The sequence below is a fragment of the Sminthopsis crassicaudata genome, chromosome X, assembly GCF_048593235.1.
Source record: "Sminthopsis crassicaudata isolate SCR6 chromosome X, ASM4859323v1, whole genome shotgun sequence".
Taxonomy (NCBI): Eukaryota; Metazoa; Chordata; class Mammalia; order Dasyuromorphia; family Dasyuridae; genus Sminthopsis; species Sminthopsis crassicaudata.
In genome coordinates this window covers 2,553,972-2,570,589 of record NC_133623.1, presented here as the reverse complement: position 1 = coordinate 2,570,589, position 16,618 = coordinate 2,553,972, and the positions used below count along the sequence as shown (strand labels likewise).

The 16,618-nt window shown below is 40.3% G+C and overlaps 2 long non-coding RNA genes across 4 annotated transcripts; one reads left to right on the top strand and one right to left on the bottom strand.

Moving 5' to 3' along the window:
* Positions 1-16: 16 nt before the first annotated feature.
* On the bottom strand, positions 17-5,847 carry LOC141549170 (uncharacterized). Its single transcript, XR_012484265.1, has 3 exons — positions 5,767-5,847; positions 4,976-5,120; positions 17-4,344 (listed from the first exon to the last, which is right to left on the bottom strand). It is a non-coding gene; the product is annotated as an uncharacterized LOC141549170 (long non-coding RNA).
* On the top strand, positions 5,724-15,680 carry LOC141549169 (uncharacterized). 3 transcript variants are annotated; one of them, XR_012484263.1, is made up of 4 exons: positions 5,724-6,322; positions 6,516-6,689; positions 10,700-10,812; positions 14,634-15,680. It is a non-coding gene; the product is annotated as an uncharacterized LOC141549169 (long non-coding RNA). The 3 variants fall into 3 exon arrangements; XR_012484264.1 differs by having other exon boundaries at positions 5,733-5,828; XR_012484262.1 differs by lacking the exon at positions 5,724-6,322 and having other exon boundaries at positions 6,338-6,689.
* Positions 15,681-16,618: the final 938 nt, after the last annotated feature.

The window sequence follows — 16,618 nt, the reverse complement described above, 5'->3', positions numbered from 1 at the left end:
AATACACAGTTTTCAACGTTCACCCTTGTGTTCCAAATTTTTTCACCCTCTCTTTCCCTCACCTCTCCATTAGAGTGTAAGTAATCCGATATATGTTAAACATGTGCAATTCTTCTATACATATTTCCACAATTATCATGCTGCACAAGAAAAATCAGCTCAAAAAGGAAAAAAAAAACGAGAAAGAAAACAAAATGCAAACAAACAACAACAAAAAAAAGTGAAAATAAGATGTGATCCACATTCAGTCCCACAGGGAGTAATCTTATCAGTACTTCAGACTTTCTCTGCCAACCTCATCTAGTGATCCAAGATTCATCATTAATGTTCCTGGAGCTGTTCCTGCTCCTCACAACCTCTTATCAGGAGAAGAAATATTCATCCACACTGAAGGTTTCATCATCTGTCATGGGGCTCAAATGCTGCTCTGATTCATCATCCACATCTTGAATTAGGAAGAGCACCATGAATTGTAAATAATATAATAAATAATAATAATAATATAAGACTTGAGCCTTGGTCCTTGTGAAGGAGAACTGAAAAGCCTAGGATTATTGGGTTTTGTTTTCCTCGTACTTTTATGTTGTTTGTGTTTGGTTTTGGTTATTTTTGTTTTTCCTTTTTCTCCTCTTAGTACTGCCTGGACCATCTAGTAAGATCCCTAGAAGTATTTAAATGGTCTTCTATTTATTTATTTTTTTATTATTATGGCTTTTTATTTAGCAGATATATGCATGGGTAATTTTTCAGCATTGACAATTGCTGAACCTTTTGTTCCAATTTTTCCCCTCCTTTCCCCCACCCCTTCTCCCAGATGGCAGGTTGACCAATACATGTTACATATGTTAAAGTATAAATTAAATACAATATATGTATACATGTCCATATGGTTATTTTGCTGTACAAAAAGAATCAGACTTTGAAATAGTATACAATTAGCCTGTGAAGGAAATCCAAAATGCAGGCAGACAAAGGTAGAGGGACTGGGAATTCTATGTAGTGGTTCACAGGAAACTCCCAGAGTTCTTTCGCAGGGTGGAGCTGGTAAAACCCAGCTTTTTAAAACTGTATTTCGAAAGCTCATATCAGGTCTGATGTGGGATGGGGGGGTCTTGAAATGATGATTTATTATCAGTAAATGTTATTTGTATACCTATTTTATATACCTATATAACCAGAGTCACAAAAATTTCTCAGGCAAAAAGGGATTGAAAGTGGAAGACGTTTAAGAACTCCTGGTCTAGAAAAAATGTAGGACTTTGCTACTAAGGGGTGGGATGTGAAAGGGAAAAACCACACGCCTGGGACCTAATTGGCCTGTTTTCCTTATGTAGCTTTGTTTCTCACTCCCCCCCCCCCCCTAACATTGGAGAGGCCAGTGACAAGTCTACTCCTGAGATTTGATTGGCTCTGGCTTCCCTGAAGTCCCGGTGATGTGGAATCTGTGCCTATCATAATGACAGCGTCAGTGTGATGAGTGTCTAAGACCACCCTTGGAACATACCCTCACAGCATCCAGAGAAGCCAAGGTCCACGGGATCCTTATTGAAAACCTCTTTTGTCAAATTGTCAGTGAATTTCAAGTTCCTCATTTTGTCCTAACAAGAAGTAAGAGGGTGCTAGTGTTAGGGATCAAGTTCTGCCAGAGCTACACCTGAAATTTCCCATAAGTGATGTTCTGAGATCCTAGAAGAAGCCAGAGAGAGAGAAACCTGATTTCTTCTCTTTGGCCTGAGACTCCCACAGGGCTGAATGAATTCATGTGAGTCCAGACCAGGAGCCCCAAGTGGGCCAGAGGGCATCAACTGTCTGAAATGACACCTTTCTCCAGCTGAGGCTATAGCTTAAGAGGAGGACACTAGGCCAGGGATTTACTCATATGTTAATTAAGGAGTATTAGAATCCATTTTCAGGAGTGAGACATCTGGCTTAAACATCTTTATTGTGTAGAATAAGAGGATCTAGTCTACTGAAGTTACAGCACAAGCAGATGGTTGGCAGGGACCGAAACACTGAAATGTAAAGGGGAAAGCCTCTGGATACAAATAGTTCTCTCCCATCCTAGAAGGAGTCAGAGGTTTTTATACCTCAAGTGTATAATGAAGAGGCCACAAAGACTTTGTCTCCTGGGCACGGACTGCCCATATATATAGGTCCCTAGCCACTAGACTACAAAGATGCCCAAGGAATATGGGAGGGGAACAAATCACCCCAAGGAAACAAGGAGTACCTGAGAGAAAGCACTTTTGAGCCAAGAATCTGATGATGGCAAGGCAAGCTTTCACTCAACTCTGGACTGTTCCAGAGCTAAGAATTTAAGGGGCTTAAAGTGAAGAAGCTTCCATCCATCTTAAACTTAGGAGAGTCGTCCTAGAAGAAAAATCTTGGCGAAATCTCAGCTAAAAAGAGTATAACATTACAGCTGAACAGAACAGCTTCTCAACTGGCAGAAGATAGAAAACTTGGCCATATAGCTTTCCTACATATATGCTGCACTACCATTGTACTTTGTTCCTACTGTTGCCACCTCCTGGGCTTTAGGTATATTTGTAGGAGCGTGCCGATGATTTTGGGGGAGATGCTTTGTAAAGAGTGTTCTGCCTATGTAGAATAAGTGTTGAATACATACATTTGCCAAAGAACCGAGTTTACTGATTGACTCTTAAGAGGAAGTTTACTGAATAGTATTTAGGATCACTGGGTGTTGTCCTTAGTGCTAGAAGAAAATAAAAACAAACTCCCTATGTTGGGGTCAAGTCATGTGTGTGACTGTGGCTGATCAGGCCAAGAAGAGCTCAGAAGGCTCTCCCACAGGTTGGGCACAAATAGTCCACATGAATATTGGGAGTGGACATGGCTCTCACTTTGCAGGTCTCACATCTATTTTGAGCTTTACTCGTAGAGCACGGCACCTTCTTTGATTGTAGCAAATCACGTTGGGCAGTCCTGTGCCAGTGTCTGCCATATCTCACAATTAATTTCACAGTTCTTCAGAGAAAACTTGAGTGTTTTTGTATTGTTTCTTTTTATGGTTGCTTTAGTATCTCTTTACTACTAGAATCGAGGAAGTAGTAACTACCAGCCTTCTCGGGACTGAACCCATTAGTCAAAGGGCTGGGGGAGGGTTTGCAATGAAATTTCAAGAGGGGCAAAAAGTTTTGGTATAGCTCCTTCAATGACTGGGTTAATGAATAAAATAAGAGGCATAAAAGAATTGTTTTGCTGCATTGTATCAGCTGAGATTAACTGACATAACTTTGCAGAAGACCTAATCAGCATCATTTCATGATTTTCTCATGCTTTGGATCCAATATGAATCCTAGAGAAGACAGTGGATGCTGTGAATAAAACAAAGTTGGAAATGAGCAAAACCTAATGCTTGGATTGGGACTTGAGAATAATTTAGAGAGGAACTAGTTCACTGAAGGGTCAGAGTGGGGCAGGATGAAGAGTGTAGGGTGACTGATAACCTAGGAAAAAAGTGAGCTCACAGTTAGAATGAAGGTTTAGAGTTGGATTTTCCTAGGCCTACGGTGCCTTGTGGGGGTCAGAATTAATCCATTGTTGAGGGATAAAGCACTCCAATAATGTTTGGGGGCCCCCAGGTGGGTATTGTAGGTATGGCGAAAGAATTCACAAGCTCTGTTTGTCTCCAAGTTAAGGGGCAAAAGATTTGTTACCCTGACAATAGTGGGCTAAGTTCCAAACAGGAATTAAATAAAATCCAGGAGCAAGAAGATAATTTTATAGGAAAAAGATCAGGTGCTTCACGTCACTGATATGTTAATTTTGTGGCCCAGAGGTAGAACTGAGGAGTGGTCTCAGGAATTTGATTATTCCTGACCCACAGATCACGTATCTGACAGTCAGCACTGTTTGTAGACAGATTGTTAGAACAATAGCACTCAAAGGTCAGAGAGCCCAGGATCATTATGTATCTTCCTTAAAATCTAAGAGAAGAAATATTATATTCCTAGATCAGATGTTTACAATCATCGATGGACAGATTACCAGAACAAAAGCACTCTGAGGTCAGAGGGATCTCAGGCTTACTGATTCCAAAGCCAGAATGATGGGGTTCTAGTGGCAGTCAGAGAGGTGTGGAAATCTCCTTTTGATTGGAGGTGCAGATCTTTCGTAAAAGAAAGCTTGAGAAGTTTTGGGTGGGAAAATGGAAGTTTATTGTTGGATGAGAAGTCAGCTTTGCTAGAAGATTGATTTCATAGTGGCAAAGTCCTATTAGGGAAATGGAAGCTGGCACTGAGAAAAGAATGTCTTCTCAACTGGCAGGGTCCTGATGGGCATCTATACCAAGGGACAAGGCATGGTCCTGCTTTGGATATTCTGCAAAAAAATGAGTTTAAAATTGCCTTTTAATAGGGAATCTTGGGGCTCTGGTTTCAGGTTGAAAAAAACCCCAAAGTCCCAGGCCTAGATCTTCAATTGAATGGGAAATCACTTTTGAATTTGGAGTTTCCTGAAAAGGATATCAATGGGGTGATTTGCCTTAGAAAAGGCCAGCCAGGGAGCAGCTAGGTGGTGCAGTGCATAGAACACCAGTCCAGAAGTCAGAAGGACCTGAGTTTAAATCTGGTCTCAGACAATGAACACTTCCTGGCTGTGTGACCCTGGGCAAGTCACTTAACCCCAATTGCCTCAGAAAAGAAAAGAAAAGAAAAGAAAAGGCCAGCCAGGAGGATATGCTCTCATAGACTCTCTGCAGTCTGGGGAGATATGCTTCCCAGGAGGGCCTGACACTCAAATCTCCCTTCTTTACAGATCAAAGGGTACACAAATTTAGAGCATTAATTTTACTGATTAAAGGGAACACAATTTCATATCCCCATCAAGAAGACTTTAGAATCACAGATGGATTGTTAGGACAGAAGCACCCCGAGGTCAGGGGGACCTCCCTACTGCTGTCTCCCCTAAAACTTATATTCTATCACCATCACCCCTCCCCAATAGCACTTACATTCAACCATAGAATTTGGTGGCTGTTAGGTGGCTCAATGGATAGAGGGCCGGGCCCGGAGTAAAGAAAACCAGAGTCCACAGCCACCTAGGAGCTATATGACCCCGGGCAAATCACCTCATCCTGTTTGCCTCAGTTGCCTCATCTGTAAAATGAGCTGGAGAAGGAAATGGTCAATTAACTACTCCAGGATTTTTGCCACGTAAACACCAAAAAGAGTCAAGAAGAATCGGACACAATGAAAACGACTAAACAACAATACGCAGGTACACAGGGCTTCATAGACCTAAGATGCCTCTCAAGGGTCACACATCAGTCTATCCGCCCTCTCCATAGTCATGTCATTCAACTAAGAGAAGAGTGGACTCAGTGGAGTATAAGATCGCAACGTTTGAAATCTCCTAAGTACACATCCCAGAATGCCAGGGGACTTTCAGAGACACACAGGATTGCTCCTCCCTCTCCCTTCCCCGCCCCTCGCCCTGTGGGCATCTATAACCTCTTTTAAGTTCCGGGGCAGATCCCGGGGCCAAAATAGGGCATATTATCAAGTATAGGAAACAAGGCTGCAAAACCTGAGTTTTCTTAGGACTACGGTGCCTCGTTAGGGTCAGAATCAGCCAGCCTATTACCCTCTCTCCCGGAGGATTCAAGCGCCCTCCGATTGGCTTAACGCCGAAGTTTGAAATCTCGGACTAGAACTCCCAGAATGCAAAGCCACACTCTATTCCCGCCCCTGGCCCCATAGTCTTCCAGGAGTGTGCAGAGCTCGCCCTTTCGCTGTCTCAAACCTTGCTTTGTGGTAGAGTCCGCTGCCTGGGCCGGAGCCGGGGGCTGAAAGCCGACATGCCAGGTTAGATGATGGCATCTATTAAATAAAAGAGAACGACAAAAGCCAGAATGGCAATCGGTTCTCAAAATCAAACTAGATCCACTTTATAGGATTCTCACGATTTCCAAAATCTTTAAAACTACCTCTTTCGCCATCTGTAACCTTGCCCAAGTTCCAGGGCAGAAGCCCCGAGTCATGATCCTATAGCCCACAACAGGAGATACTAACAAGTACAGGAAATAGACTCCAGGCCCGGGAGCTTCCTAGACCTACGGTGCCTCGCAAGGGACAGAATCAGCTCCCGCTCACTCTTCCCTAGTCGCTTTTTCACTTAACATGAAAATTTGCTGCCCTCTATAAACGAGTAGTTCGAGAAACTCGGGTCTCAGAACTACAACTCCCAGAACGCCACTGGACTAACTTCCTTCTCGGCCCGCACGAATACAGGAAGTCCTAGAACTCCCTGTATCAGCGTCTGTAACTTCTCTGTTATCTGGCAGAGTCCGAGTACTAAGGTTAGTCAAGCCAGAATTGGGGGGGGGGGAGGGGGCCGGAAGGGGAGAGAGGGAGTATAAATATAAGGAACGGAGCCCCGACGCGCGTTTTCCTAAACTCGGGGCGACTCTCGAAAGTTAGAATCAGGAGCTCATCGCCCCTCCCCCAGTCATGTTTGCTTTTCACTTGCCGCTTTCCCTCCGCCTCCGGAAGAGAGGCTGGATAAACTTAGGTCCTGGAACTACAGCTGTTAGAGTGACACAGCGACTTTACAGCCTCAGTACATTTACTCCCCTGCACCAGTATGATTCCAGGAAGTTCCACAACTCCCTTTCGGCACTTGTAACTTCACTTCTGGGAAGGGACCCCAGCCTGGGCAGATGCAAGGTACAAGGGCCTGCGGGGTGGAATATGGGATACTATGAGGTATACAAAATACAAATCCCAGAATGCCAGTCGGCTCTCAAGGCCAAATTCAGGTGACTCTCCCTAATAAATATTGATACTAAAATCTTAAATAAGATATTAGAAAAAAGACTTCAGAAAATCATGCCCAGGATAATACACTATGATCAAGTGGGATTTATTCCAGGAATGCAGGGCTGTTTCAATATTAGGAAAACTATTAGTATAATTGACCATATTAATAATCAAATTAATAAAAACCAAATGATCATCTCAATAGATGCAGAAAAAGCATTTGACAAAATCCAACATCCATTCCTACTAAAAACTCTTGAGAGTATAGGAATAAATGGACTATTCCTTAGAATAATCAGGAGCATATATTTAAGACCGTCAGTAAGCATAATATGCAATAGAAATAAACTGCAACCTTTCCCAGTAAGATCAGGAGTGAAACAAGGTTGCCCACTATCACCATTACTATTCAATATAGTACTAGAAACGCTAGCCTCGGCAATAAGAGCCGAGAAAGAGATTCAAGGAATTAGAGTAGGAAATGAGGAAATCAAACTATCACTTTTTGCAGATGATATGATGGTATACTTAGAGAACCCCAAAGACTCTGCTAAAAAGCTCCTAGAAATAATTCAGAATTTCAGCAAAGTGGCAGGATACAAAATAAATCCACATAAATCCTCAGCATTTTTATACATCACCAACAAAATGCAACAGCAAGAGATACAAAGAGAAATTCCATTCCAAACAAATGTTGAGAGTATAAAGTATTTGGGAATCCATCTCCCAAAGAATAGTCAGGAATTATATGAGAAAAATTACAAAACACATGCCACAAAAATAAAATCAGATTTAAATAATTGGAAAGACATTCAGTGCTCTTGGATAGGCCGAGCGAATATAATAAAGATGACAATACTCCCCAAACTAATCTCTTTATTTAGTGCTATACCAATCAGCCTCCCAAGAAACTATTTTAATGACCTAGAAAAAATAACAACAAAATTCATATGGAAGAATAAAAGGTCGAGAATTGCAAGGGAATTAATGAAAAAAAAAATTAAGTGAAGGTGGCCTAGCTGTACCTGATCTAAAACTATATCATAAAGCAACAGTCACCAAAACCATTTGGTATTGGCTACGAAATAGACTAGTTGATCAGTGGCATAGGTTAGGTTCACAGGGCAAGATAGTGAATAAAAATAGCAATCTAGTGTTTGACAAACCCAAAGATCCCAAATTTTGGGATAAGAATTCATTATTTGACAAAAACTGCTGGGAAAACTGGAAATTAGTATGGCAGAAACTAGGCATGGACCCACATTTAACACCACATACCAAGATAAGATCAAAATGGGTCCATGATTTAGGCATAAAGAATGAGATCATAAATAAATTAGAGGAACACAGGATAGTTTACCACTTGTGGAAGAGGAAGGAATTTGTGACCAAAGGAGAACTAGAGACCATTATTGATCACAAAATAGAAGATTTTGATTACATCAAATTAAAAGGCTTTTGTATAAACAAAACTAATGCAAACAAGATTAGAAGGGAAGTAAAAACATTTTTACAGTTAAAGGTTCTGATAAAGGCCTCATCTCCAAAATATATAGAGAACTGACTCTAATTTATAAGAAATCAAGCCATTCTCCAATGGATAAATGGTCAAAGGATATGAACAGACAATTCTCCGATGATGAAATTGAAATTATATCCACTCATATTAAAGAGTGTTCCAAATCACTACTGATCAGAGAGATGCAAATTAAGACAACTCTGAGATACCACTACATACCTGTCAGATTGGCTAAGATGACAGGAACAAATAATGATGAATGTTGGAGGGGATGTGGGAAAACAGGGACACTGATGCATTGTTGGTGGAGTTGTGAAAGAATCCAACCATTCTGGAGAGCAATCTGGAATTATGCCCCAAAATTGTCAAACTGTGCATACCCTTTGACCCAGCAGTGCTACTACTGGGCTTATATCCCAAGGAAATACTAAAGAAGGGAAAGGGACCTGGATGTGCCAACATATTTGTGGCAGCCCTTTTTGTAGTGGCTAGAAACTGAAAAATGAATGGATGTCCATCCATTGGAGAATTGTTGGGTAAATTGTGGTATATGAATATTATGGAATATTATTGTTCTGTAAGAAATGACCAACATGATGAATACAGACAGGCTTGGAGAGACTTGCATGAACTAATGCTGAGTGAAAGGAACAGAACCAGAAGATCATTATGCACTTCAACAACAATACTGTATGAGCATGTATCCACTTCTGATGGAAGTGGATATCTTGGACAAAGAGAAGACCTAATTCAATTCCAATTGATCCATGATGGACAGAATCAGCTACACCCAGAGAAGGAACACTGGGAAATGAGTGTAAACTGTTCGCATTTTTGTTTTTCTTCCCATGTTATTTTTATCTTTTGAATCCAGTTCTTCCTGTGCAACAAAAAAAAAAAATTTGGTTCTGTGCACATGTATTTTGTGTAGGATATACTATACCATATTTAACATGTATGGGACTGTCTGCCATCTTGGGGAAGGGGTGGAAGGAAGGAAGGGAAAAATTGGAATAGAAGTGAGTGCAAGGGATAATTTTGTAAAAAAAAAAATACTCATGCATATGTACTGTCAAAAAATGTTATAACTATAAAATTAATTTTTAAAAAAATGAAGAAGAGAAAAAAAATTCGGGTGACCATTATTCTTGGCCTCTCCAGAACTTCCCCTGCCAGTGTCTGTAATCCCTCCTCAGGTTTCCTGAGCCAAGGTCCCTAAGAGCAGGGTGGGGCATCTTAACAGATATGAAGCAGGACCCCAGGAAATGGGTTTTCCTAAAGACTTCCTAAGGCTCCTCTCTAGGGTCAGAATCAGATGTTATTACCCTTCCCCATTCACATTTGCATTCAAACTTGGAACTTTTGTGGCCCTTGGAGTCTGGAAGACTTGAATTCAAACCTGCCCTCAGACAATTAATAGCTGATCTTGGGCAATTCACCTAACCTCTATTCAATTAGGAAACAATTACATGGTTCAATGGATTGAGCTAAGGGCCTCAAGTTAGGAAGCCTTGATTTATTCAGTCATGTCTAACCATGACCCATGTGGAGTTTTCTTGGCAGAAATACTGGAGTGGTTTACCACTGCCTTCTCCATCTCATTTAGCAAATGAGGAAACTGAGGTAAGCAGGGTGAAGTGATTTGCCCAGAGTCACACAGCTAACATTTGAGGTCACATTTGAATTTAGCCCTTCAAGACTCCAGGCCCAGAGCTCAATCCACTTCAGCAGCTAGTTGCCCTTACACAATACACACTTCCACATAACAGCTCTTCCCCTAGAGACAGATAGCACTTTCCATCACAAATCCTTAGTAGTTACTAGGAATGAGCATATTACTCAGAATAGTTTAATCTTTCACAGTCACTATGAATAATTTTGCTGTTACTGTTGGTTCTCTTGGTTCTGCTCATTTCACTTTGTGTTATTTCATGCAACTTTTTTCATGTCTTTCTAAAGTCAACCTGCTGATTATTTCTCATAGCATCACAATCATAAACCACAGCTTATTTAGCCATTCCCCAATTAACAAGCATCCCCTCCATTTCCAGTTCTTTGCCACCACAAAGTAAGTTGCTATAAATGTTGTTGAACATATATGTTCATTTCTTTTTTTCCCATGAACACCTTGGTATTTCTGGATCAAAGAGTATAGTTTTATTCTTTTGGGACCTAATTCTAAATTGCTCTCTCAAATAGTTGGATCAGTTCACAACTCCACAGTCTAGTAGTGTCTTAATATTTTTACTTCACCTTTCAGTATTTGTCATTTTCCCTTTCTGTTATTTTAACCAATCTGAGATGTGTGAAATGACATGTCAGAATTATTTTAATTTGCATTTGTCTAATCAATCATGATTTAAATAAAATTTTTCCCCCACATGACCATGTATTGCAGGTCCAACTGCTCAGAAGGTGGGGCACTAATAACTGACCCAATGTCAGTAGCATCTGAAGCCCACAAGCTGGAGGGAACTTGGTTAAGAGCCAGATGGTTAGAAGGGGTTGAAGGTAAGAGACCTAAAAAAATGGGAACGCTTGCAGTGGTAGGGGTGTCAGAGACAAAAGGCACAAAGAAGAGGTTCCTTTTAAGTTAAATACAGTCACATTGTCCCCAAACATTCTGGAATGGGCCTTTTCTCAGAGAAGCTCTGAAGGAAGTTCTTCCTATTAGATTTGTTTCTCTGGTTCCAAACTACTTGCAGAGATTACTAGGCAATTCTGTGAACCTCTCAAATTTGTTTTTCCAGTAATCAGATTATGTGGTGAGACTAACTCAAACTTTATGGATCTAACTCTATTAACAATAGACTTATAAACAGAACGAATTAGGAATCCACATTCCTGAATTGGATTAGGAATCCAAACCTGAAAATTCAGAGATTTTCAGTTTTTACATACCACTGGCCCTTTTTATCTTTACCCAAATATTGTACCTAGAGTGGACAATGCTATCAAGAGTCTCATTTGTTTAGTTGTTTAGGATATATAATTGATTATAATTCAGATTAAAAGTAGGAAGACTTTTCCTGCTTGCATCCTATTATAACTCAAATGTTTTAGTATTTATCTACTATTTCTTTTTGCAGTGACAAAAACTGTGGTTCATCTGCCTTGATTACAGAAATTTGCTAGGAAAGGAAAGGGAAGAGATAGTGTGGCAGACCATCCAAAGGTCTCATGTCTAAAAAAGTTACCAAGATACTGAAGAAAGAGCAATATACCAACTTGTTAGTAAATAGGTTTTATTTGGGAGGTTGTCCTTTGTCTCTGTTTGATCCCAGACAAGAGTCACAATCAACAGCCCATCATGCAGTAAAGATTTATGTTATTTGCAGGCTACTAAAGCCAGGTTCAGAATTAACCATGGGAAAATTTGCTGCTCAGAAAGGGAATAGCATAATGGGAAAGTGAATCAAGAAAATGCTACCTTTGCCTATACAAAGTTATCCACTCAACTTTTCCCAGGAACATACATCCATCTGCAGCAGTTCTCAGATGGTATTTCCTTTGGGCAGAATACGGCATTTCCCTCAAATGGTGAACTATTGTCTTCAGGTCAATTCAGACAATCATACCTGAAGTCAAATTACAGTCCCAAGAGGTTCTACCTCAAATAGAAAAATTTTACTAATCATAGTTTAGGGTTAGGCTATCATTAATTTTCTCATGTTTCAATAATAAACAGTGAGGACCTAGAAAGACATCTTATTTATTCTTCATTTATAGTTTCATACGTACAATAAGTACATAAAAATTGACTCAAAACCCCCAGAAAATGTTGGCTACTCTAAGTTCCCAGACTAACAGATGTTTGTAAACCCGTATTAACCCCTAAGTCAAAATGGACACCTTTGAATGGAATGTCTATTGTTGTTCCAAAAATGTAACTTCAACATGTACTATTCATTAACTGGTAAAATTTCACAGTCCTCATAAGTGATACCCAAATAACTTCAGTTAAATTCACTTTTTACTATAAACAAACTTATAAGTTCTCTATTTTGATTGGAAGTAGTCCTAATTTGTCAAACTTTATCACTTCAGCATTTTACAGTGTGCTGTCAGCAGGGCCAATAAGATTAAAACCTTTTCCAAATAGAAAGTTCTAAAAACTTCACAGATGATGACAGTTTAAGAGGTTTTTGCATCTTTTTTTTTCCCCAAACAGTAAATTATTACTACTATTTTATAGCAAAATATATCATTAAGTACTTATGCTTTCAAACAGTTTGACCATATTCTTTAACACTATCCAGATTAAAAGAAAAGTTACCTTTATAATAGCATTTCTGATGCATTCGTTTCCCAAATTTCATAATATAGGGAACTTGAAAGTGTAATAATAGCACAGTGTTATTGATTCTTTAAAAAAAAAAAAAAACAAGAAATTTTTTACCAGACAAATAACATAAATTCATTTGAATTCATTTCCAAATCCTCTTCTATAGAAAATGATCATCTACCAATTTGGCATTCTATAACAATCACATTCAAAATCCAGTATACATAATAAAAATAATAGTTAATATTTCTACAATGCTTACCATGTGTCAGACACTATGCCTCGCCCCTTAAAAGTCATGAGCAAAATGCAAGTTTAAAGTTTATAAGATCTTGCTGTTTTCTGTCTGAAAATGTGTGGTCATTAGGTAAATGATTGTTTTCCATCATTGGGTAGATGAATATTTGGTCTAATCATCTTCCTGCTACTAGAGAGGTGTCTTATTAGAAATATGTTTGTATTAGGTCTTTAAATCTTTCAAAATGTAAGAATCTTTCAAATGTAATTTGGCTACTGATGCAACTGTGAGATCCAGCTGCTATTCTCATGCAGTGTGACTTAGAGTAGAGAATTTTAGTGCAGTCTTGGAATATTTTGTTATAGCAATGGGAAATTGAATTTTATTTGTTTATTCCTAATGTGGGAATAACATGTTTGTCCTGGGTGTCCTCTTTTCTTATAAATAACTCATTTGATATGCACAGACCAAAGCAATGCAGTCATAAAAATGGCTGTTGGCCAGTCTATCTTGGCCTCTCCCAGTCCATCCTACAACAGGTCCTGGCAAAGAGGGGATATACCCTTCTCCACTCTGGGTGGTTTTAAACACCCTCAAGCCAGCTTGTAATTGCAGAGACAAATCAGTAGAAACTTCTTTTAGGTTCACATCAGGCTACAAAGAATACCTTCAGTGAAATCTATTTTCATTAGTCACAATCTAAGGGAAACTATTCAGCAGGATTATCAGACATGCCCAGGGTCTGATATTTTGTGCTCAAGTGACTCCTGAAAGTGCCATTAAACTCCCTGTTCTAAAACCTGCTCAGAAGAGGAGTACTTGTCTAGGAAAAGATTGGCAGAGTAGGGGTTTGGGCTAATTGATCTCATCGTCCTGCTTCTTGACAGATAATTGTTAAATCAAGTTCCACAGCCAAAATGGATTGAGGGATGATTTTGTAAATACCTCTGTTACTCTGGTGGGATCCCCATTTCTAAAAATTGTTTTGGGGTGAAATATAACTTCAGGTCCCCAAAGTAATCTTTTTCTTGGGGATCTTGGCTATTCTCTTTGCTTGATACCCTGCCGTGGCACCCCACTTCTAATCATCATCCTAGCCTTAAGCAAGTCTTTTGTTGTCAAGTAGGATTTTGTTAAAAGACTTTTGGGTGGAGGTCTCTGGAGACTCCACTCCATCCCCTTCTTTTAATGATTACTTCTGGGTTTTCTTTATCAAACTGAGTACAAGGTTTCTCCTCTCAGATAACATAGTCTCTATTAAGAGACTTCACAGAAATCTGCTCTGCCTAGCATCATCTTCTTCTTCTTCTTCTTCTTCTTCTTCTTCTTCTTCTTCCTTCTTCCTTCTTCCTTCTTCGTTCTTCGTTCTTCCTTCTTCGTTCTTCGTTCTTCCTTCTTCGTTCTTCCTTCTTCCTTCTTCTCTGAGGCAATTGGGGTTAAGTGACGTCACACAGCTAGGAAATGTTAAGTGTCTAAGATCAGATTTGAACTCAGGACCTCTTGACTTCAGGGCTGGTGCTTTAACCACTGCTCCACCTACTGCCTCCTGATGCCTGGCATATTCTAACTTGAGGGAAGATAGAAAACATTAATCATATTCCCTTTAGTCATATCTCCCAACAATGAAGGCTCTGCCTCTAAGTGCTCTCTCTGTAGCTCTCCCTGCCTCAACTTTTTGGCCAAACTACAGGCTGTAAGATGAGCTTTCTCTAAACATTTCTGACAGCCCTGAGAGGAATGTCTCCAATTGAAGACCTCCTCAACCAGTCATTTTCCCTAATGTTGCTCAATAGGACTTGTTTATTCTAGGCTTTGGTCAATTTATCTTCAAATGATTGGCACTTATCGATCAGCTTCAGCAACTGGATGCTGCTCCAATGGGCTCCTGGTCCACCCTCAATTCAAGCTCACCATCCTTCAAATTGGGACTCTGTAGGATAACTCTGTTCCCAGCAGGAAATAGTTTCAGAAGATGAGATCATTACGTCATACTCTGTGCTAATGTCTGTAATTGTGCCCTGGTAATCAGCTCTGTACCCTTTTGGTGTCACCCTATTTTGGCTTCAGGTCATCTCTGTAACACTCCCACCCCACAGGCCACTGTATTTCACTTGAAGCTTCTGGACATTACTTAACAAATTTCACTTTCAGTCTTGATTACCTCTTATTTAGGACTCCAACCCATTTTTCAAAAGATTTCTTTAACAAATTCAAAGAGTGGGGAAACGATGAGATCCCTAGTAACTAAGTGGGGTTGGCAGAGACAGCCTGAAGCATGGGTAAAATTATCCCCTGAAGCAAGCAGGCAACTGTTTAACTGATAGGAATCAGTTCAATTTTATAGTCCCACCCTCTGTGGAGTTTGTGGGTAGCCCCCACGTTGCTATGTCCAGTCAGAAATCCAAGTTATAGCTAATCCCTGAGATTAAAATTTCCCCTATAGAGCTGTCTCTCCCATACCATCTTTGTTGAATCCCTTCTGGGGTTACAACCTGCCATAGCACTCTGCTTTGATGTATCTTTCCCTTCCCCCATGCCTCATGGTGTCTTTCCTTTCATCCCCCCACCAAGCTTCATGGTGTCTTTCTCCTTATAGCTAACTCTTTTAGGGTGTTAAACTCCTATGGATTTAACCTGCCAGTTAAGGACATACTCCAACCACACTGAGTGTTCCCTTTTTCCTAGTTAAATTGTGAATTCCATTGCTTATCATTTCCATTGTTGATTGTTCAAACCCCCTTTCCCTGCTATGTGTTCTCCCAACTCAATTTCATGTTTATCACCCCTGGTGTTTATCGGATCTCTTCATTTTGCCTGTAGCCTCTTCTCCTAAATAAACCTACCTTTTGCCAAAGAGAATGGCCTTTGTGAATTCTTCACATGACTGCATCCCAATATTTGGTGCTGAACCTCAAACACATCATTAGGAATGGCTACCCTGAACACATCATCTGGGACCAATCCATCTCCCAAAGCTCATCATTTGGTACATAAATCACATCATCTAGTCTCATCCTAGATGGGCCAAAGGCCTATCATCAGCTGTTCCAGTCAGTTAGTTGAATTCCCCAGTGAGAGCTAGCAGGCAAAAAGCCCACACCCCACTGACAGGTACTAGAAGTTAAGAATACAAGGTCATCGGTAATGAATTCACAGACCCATCTTCAAGTCAAAGGGAATAGCTTTATTGTGATGCTTAACAAATGGGAAAGTTCCTAATGAACTCAAAATTAACTAGGGGGAAGTGGCCATGAGACTGGCTAAGCTCCCCTGGGGAATTCGAAATTTACAATGGAAAGGATGGGGACCTTTTATAGGAAAGGACTCAAAAGCAAGGTATGCTAATTGGGCTAAATGCTTCCTTCAAAAAGTCCACTGGTCCTTGAGGAATGTTTGTACAAAATAACCTTGGGGATTGACATGCTGGGCTTGGCCCCTTGGTTGTATGCAGTAATGGTGGGTCTGTAATCCTGTCAGTGCAAGGAGTGCTCCAAAGGCCCACTTCTGGGCCAGTATCCCTCCATGGAGTGGGGCCTACCTAGATGCCAGGGCCTTTTGCTGGGGTCTATTCTCCCCATCACCACCACAGGCATCAAAGAAAAGAGTTTATTGGAGCCTCCAAGGCTGGTGACGATTCCAAAGAAGCTGAACCTCTTATAATAAGAACAGGAAAATGCTTCGAAGTCTATCTTGGTAAGGAGAGGCTTTAAGGGCTGCAGACGATGCCTGGAACTTGTGGTTTTAAACAAGATTCTACGATGGAGTAGCCAGACTGATCAGCACAAAATACAGTC